The sequence below is a fragment of the Stegastes partitus genome, unplaced genomic scaffold (genome assembly GCF_000690725.1).
Source record: "Stegastes partitus isolate 25-593 unplaced genomic scaffold, Stegastes_partitus-1.0.2 Scaffold1879, whole genome shotgun sequence".
In the NCBI taxonomy this organism is placed as follows: Eukaryota; Metazoa; Chordata; class Actinopteri; family Pomacentridae; genus Stegastes; species Stegastes partitus.
The window spans coordinates 33,556-39,836 of NW_007579610.1; the positions used below are offsets into that span (position 1 = coordinate 33,556).

The 6,281-nt window shown below is 42.7% G+C and overlaps 1 pseudogene; it reads left to right on the forward strand.

The window, feature by feature from the left end:
- The window catches only part of LOC103372996 (BTB/POZ domain-containing protein KCTD9-like), an 11,019-nt pseudogene extending 6,536 nt beyond the window's left edge, over positions 1–4,483 (forward strand).
- The last annotated feature ends 1,798 nt before the right edge of the window (positions 4,484–6,281 follow it).

The following is a 6,281-nucleotide window of genomic DNA, read 5'->3' on the forward strand; positions in this document are numbered from 1 at the left end:
TACACACATAAATACACACTAATACACATATAAATACCCACTAATATACACAAATACACTTGAATAAAAATGCCAGAATGTTTGTCAGTTCCAGTTTCTGAGAAGCTAAACGCTCGCGTTACAGCAGCACATCAGAATGACTCACTCTGAATCTGTCCGTTTCGTCTGCTGTTGATGTTTCTGCTCCGTCAGGGTCTGAACTTCACCGGCGCCGATCTGTCTCGTCTGGATCTGCGCTACATCAACTTCAAGATGGCCAACCTGAGAGGAGCCAACCTGACCCACGCTAACCTGAGCGGAGCCAACCTGGAGAGGGCCGACCTGTCCATGGCCTGCCTCGACGTGAGTCCGCTCGGCGCTACGCCTGGCGCTGGAGGCGTTTAGCACCAGCTTTATGATTCAAACACAACAGAGTTATGGTTTACTGGAGGTGCAGCAGCTTCTCCAGAACATTGAGGATAAAAATATCACAGTAAAAGCACGAGGAGGAGCTTCTTTATTATAGACAGAAACACATAAAAGTCAAGGAGAAAGGTCACGATCTAATTGCAGCTCCAAGTGAACTCGATATGGTCATGGTCTAAACACAGTGTTCCAACAACCAATACATGAGCACCAGGAAGCAGCTAAATCTCTTCTTCTACAGCTTCACCGTCCATCTGAGTCGACATTTATATGGATAAATACTGAATATATATAAATACAACTTGATGCGTTTAGATCTTGTGTCTCTCTGTTTGTGTCTTCGTCTACTGGGATCATGAGTCTGTTAAACTGGAGACTGTCCACTGCTTTATGGACAAAAAACAAGTTCCCACAAAGTAAATCATCACGTTTTAATGGGAGGAACAACCAAGACTTGGTTTAGAGTTGGACCAAGTCTCCACTAAGTGAATGTAGTCAGTGTGATGTGACGTTTTAATGTTTGTGTTCTTTTCTTTTACAGGCGGCGAACCTTCAGGGGGTGAAGATGTTGTGCACCAACGCTGAAGGAGCGTCGCTCAGAGGATGTAACTTTGAAGATCCTGCTGGAATCAAAGCAAACCTGGAAGGTGAAGCTTCAGTCGCACACGTTCATCAGAATAACAGCAGAGGTCGACTGATTATGAGCCGATACTGATTATTAGTTATCAACTGATAGCTGAGGTGTGGAAGCGATGTACATTAAAGTTAGATATTAACAGCATGTGATAGCAGGGATTACCTCCTTAATAAGGATTATTGCACTGAATATGTGCAATAACAACAACGTTCTCCTCTGTTTACTAATCGATCAATTGATGTGATCGATCAGCTTGTCTCCTGCAGTTACATCTTTGTCTGTTCTGTCACTTTTATTTCCCACTAAGGTCCAGATCTTAAAGCTTAATCAGGTGTTGTTTTTTTTTTTTTTACCAAACTCTGTTTCAGGTTCATCTGTGGCTGCTTGCTAATTTAGCTGCTAGCCGTTAGCGTAGCATTAGCCATGGAGAAAGCAGCTAATGCTCTGATTTGTGTTGATGTCTGTGCTTCTTGTTCAGTTTTTACATGTCACGCTGCTCCAGCTAGCGTTAGCGCCAGGCTAAAGGCCACAGCTAACCTCTTAGTGATAGCATTAGCCTAGCACTGTTAGCAGAATCAGTTCCAGCTGCACCGACACCAACAGGTGAACTATTCGGGTGTTTTCAGGTGAAACCAGAGTTGCTTCAGTCTGCAGATACGATTCTCTGCTCTAAGAACCACACTAGCTTTAGTTCTTGATTGGATGTTGCTCAAGATGTTTAACCAATCAGGTAGACCTGTGGGGGGGCGTGTCTGAGACCACGGAGTGACGACGGACAGAGAGGAGGCAGCATCAGAGACAAAGCTGCTCATTTATTTAATTTAATCAGTAATCTGTTGATAATGATAATCGGTCGATCCCTAAAACACACACGTGAGGCTCCTCCTCAACATCTTGTGTGTTTTCAGGAGCGAACCTGAAGAACGTGGACATGGAGGGAAGTCAGATGACGGGAATCAACCTGAGAGTCGCCACACTGAAGAACGCCAAACTGAAGAACTGCAACCTGAGGGGGGCGACGCTGGCCGGCACCGACCTGGAGGTGAGAACGCTCTTATTCTGAAGGTCCACGACATTCATTCACACACTGGGCTGTGTTCAAACTACTGCTGGGTGGAGTTTGTATCATGTAGTCACTTCCTGGTTCTGAAAAGTGGAAGTAAACAATAGCAGAGCTAACATGTAGCAACCAGTTATCCTCTAAACATCCTGCAGGAAAGTTATAAATGTGGAATTTAGATTTTTTTATTTGTGGTTCTGGTTCCACGGAGCTTCAGGACTTTATATTGCAGTGAAAAATGAGACAGAAACAGAAAACAAACGGGTTTTAAAGGGTTAATTCATTAAAAACACATGAACCGATGAGGCAGAAGTGGAGGAACAAGCGTCTCACTGGATTTATTGTAGAGTTTCTGTTATACCTGATTGCTCCAGCAGGGGGAGCCTCATGCTGTTTCGTCAGGTGGAGTCACAGGTGTGTTTGCCAAACGCCTCCCTGCTGTCTGACCATCAGTCATGTTGACGAACTTTGCAGCATCACTGTCCCTTTAGCTAGCTACGTGAGCTAACTATGCTAAGCTAGGATTTCGGAGGGTAGAATCAGCCCTGACCAACCATCTCTGCTGTGTTTAACGAATCTGTGGTTACTTTGGTTTTCTCTCCAGAACTGCGACTTGTCGGGATGCGACCTGCAGGAGGCGAACCTGAGAGGCTCCAACGTGAAGGGGGCCATCTTCGAGGAGATGCTGACTCCTCTGCACATGTCTCAGAGTGTCCGGTGAATCTCCTCCGTCTTCCTTTTACCGCTTTAAACTCACGACAAACGCTGCGCCGACCATCCAACAAACGCCAAACTTTTCTTTCCTTTGCTCTGAGCCCACAGCCGTGTGAATGTCGTGCTGTGGTCGGAGATGAAAACACGCTTTATTGCACCATTTTAATCACATTCGTGTCTTGGTGGAGGCCTGTGCAGCAGTGACGATGCCTTTGGGGCCAGTTGGCTTCTGAATGTAGATTGTTTTTAAAGTGTCGGGTTTGTGACATTCATGAGCCTCCAAAGCCGCTTTAAAGTCGCTTCAGTACGTTTTAATCAAATGTAACGTACGGGGAGATGCTTCAGGTGGTTTCTTTTGCAGTTTGTTTTATATTTCAGCTTCTGCAGCTCAAATACATTCTTCAGTAAATGTAAACGTGTTGTTTCTCAGAATGATGCTGCCTGAAACCAAGAGTCCCTCCTGTACAGTGAACCCAGTCTGTCAGAACCAGCTTTACCTCCATCATGTTACCTCCAACGGTTAGAGGTTCCTTCTGCTTTAGTTCAGCCTCATTGGATTCACATGAATGAGTCTGTTGGGTCTCTGAGGCACAACGAGTTTAGATCCTCCAGCAGAGAGATGCTGGAGACAAGGAGTCGCACAACGTAGCGTATAACGTCTAAACCCTGACCAAAACCAGTCTAAATACAGTCTGAAGCTGGGTTTAAAACCAGTCTAAACCCAGCCCCAAATCAGTGTAAATATAGTCTAAAACTGAGTCTAAAATTAGCCTGAAACAAGTCTAAAACCAGTCCAAAACCAGTCTAAAACCGGACCTAAAGCCCGTTTAGATACTGTTTAAAACCAACCCAAAACAAGGCCAAAACCAGTCCAAATACAATCTAAACGCAGTTTAAATCTAGCTCAAAAACAGTCTAAAAGAAGGTTTAAAACCAATTATCAGTCCGAGTACAGTTTAAAATCAATCCAAAATCAGTTTCAAACCAGCCCAAATACAGTCTAAAACCAGTTCAAAAGAAGGTTTAAAGTCAAGCCCACAACCAGTGTGAAACCAGTCTAATACTGGGTCTGAAACAAGTTAAAAACTAAATCTAAATACAGTCTAAAACCTGGTCCAAAACTAGTTGAAAACTAGTGTAGCCCAGCCTTACATGAGTCCAGTACTAAGCCCAATCCTGGTCTAAAACCAGTCCAGCACCAAGTCAATAACAGGTCCCAAACCATTCCTACAGAATTCCAACAGCTGTGTAAACCAGTCCTGAACCAGTGTGAAACTGGTTTCTCTGTAACGGAGGAGCAGTCTAACGTTAGCATAGAGACCCAACAGACACATGAATGAAACGCAGCAGGATGAAGTAAACCAGAACCAGCCTCTAATGATGAAACTCAAAGTGCTCGTTTAGAGGATTCACACAGCAGAACCTGTTCCAGTAGATGAACTGGTGAGCTTGTCCGTCATGTGCTCGTAGTCGTGCTGCCTTCATGGACCGACAGTATTTTGTGGTTTCTGTGCCAACGATGTATTTTATAAACGTCTGATCCTGCTGATGAATCAAAGTTTATATTCAGTTACTGTGAACGGGTGGAAACACGGAACCAGGAGGAACCCAACCGGTTCTGCTGCTGGTCCACCGACGTCATGATCAATAAATGTTGTTTTCTTACATCTTCTCTTGTTCTTCTTCACTGATTATCACCTTCATCTACTGACCAGAGTTCTACCTTCAGACTGTGAATGTTCCAGAGGTCCAGGTCCTTCAAGTCCACAGAGGAGGGTCCAGATTGATCACCTTAATGGACTTTTTCCATCATTTCTGAGCCTCAGAACTTCATCAGTACAGCAGATAGACACATGACATTTAGGAGGAAGAACACATCTGGGTTCTGCTAGAACCTGACACCAAATCAGTTCTACATCCATCCAGGTGTCTCAGTCTGAACACTGGACCTGGTTCTGTTCAGCACAGTTTTTAAAAATACATTTAGACAATTTTAAGTCACATTTTCAACAATTTGGACCGTTATGAACCATATAAAATACAGGGTTTGTGTCACTCTGAACAAGTAATTTTGGATCATTTGAATAATTTTGGACAAATTTTGAGTCATTTTGGGAAAAGAGTCGCTGAGATTTGAGAACAAATTTTATGTTATTTTGAAAAATGTTGAATCAATCTGGACCATTTCTGAGTCATTTTGAACTAACTTTAAGCCTTTTTTGGGTCATTGTGGACTGAATTTTTGTTTTTCTGGCAAATTTTGGAAGATATTGGATCATTTAAAATCATTTTGACTTTTTAAAATTTCATTTTGTATGTATTTTAGTCACTTTGGACCAATTTAAAGTTAATTAGGAAACATTCAGAATAATTTCTGGACATCTTTTAAGTAATTTTAAACACTTCTCAGTAATTTTCAACCATATTTGATCACCATGTCCTCTGTCAGCAGCTGGTAGCATCAGTATTATGGGATGTCTCACCGTGGTAACAGTCTAATGTCTATGACACAGAGTCACAGAAACAATCACTGGTACCCTGGATGTGGTTCTGGTTCTGATCATTCACCAGAGGAAGCTTTACAAAGTGCATTCTGGGTAAACTTTCCAGGCTCATATCAGCATGTGTGATGGTGGTTGGTCAGAACCAGTTCTAGACGGACTGTTTTACCTCCAGAACCAGAACCATCTACAGACAGGATCCACTCTGAGCATGAATCATTTCTGATGTCATCATATTTTAACTCCTACAGTTTAAACATAACTATAATATATTAGTTCTGGATTAATCCTTCTTTAAAACACCAGTTGTACCAATATTTCAGATTTATTTATTTTTAAATGAAACAACCCAAATAACATTGAGATATAAAGAAGAACTTTTAAGTTGACGTCGTCGACAGCTGCTGGATGTTTGTCCTCAGTCCTCCAGCAGAGGGCAGTGTTGTCTGTCTGTGATGAGTTCACTTGTACATCGAACACCTTTTCTATCATATCTAGTCAGTGGAGAGGCCACTTTATCTCCTAGACCCTGATCTAAACCTGGTTCCTCCTGTGAAAGGTTCCTCAACAAGGTTCCTACAGAGGAGCCTCACACCGGTATGAGGTCTAGTTAGAAGGAAGCCGGTATGTGTTCGGTTTCATGTCATCACTCAGGTGTGTGAAGAATGTTTTTTAGATTTAACGTCAGTGTTAAAGTTTTGATATCCCAAAGTATTACAGAGTCTTCTTTCATTTCTTAGTCTTTTGCTTGCAAACCCGTCTGCAGAAAAGTGGTTTCAGTGGAAAGTAGCCGTCGAGAAAAAGGACAAAGTGGGCGTTCTTGTTTATTGGCAGCTTCAAGGCCAAACATTCAGGTTCTGTCTCTAAATGGAAGCAAACTTTATCAAAGCAGCCGACTGCTGAGCAACAACACTGATGTGAACTAAATGAATGGATTAAACCCTCTGAACCCTAAAACCCACCA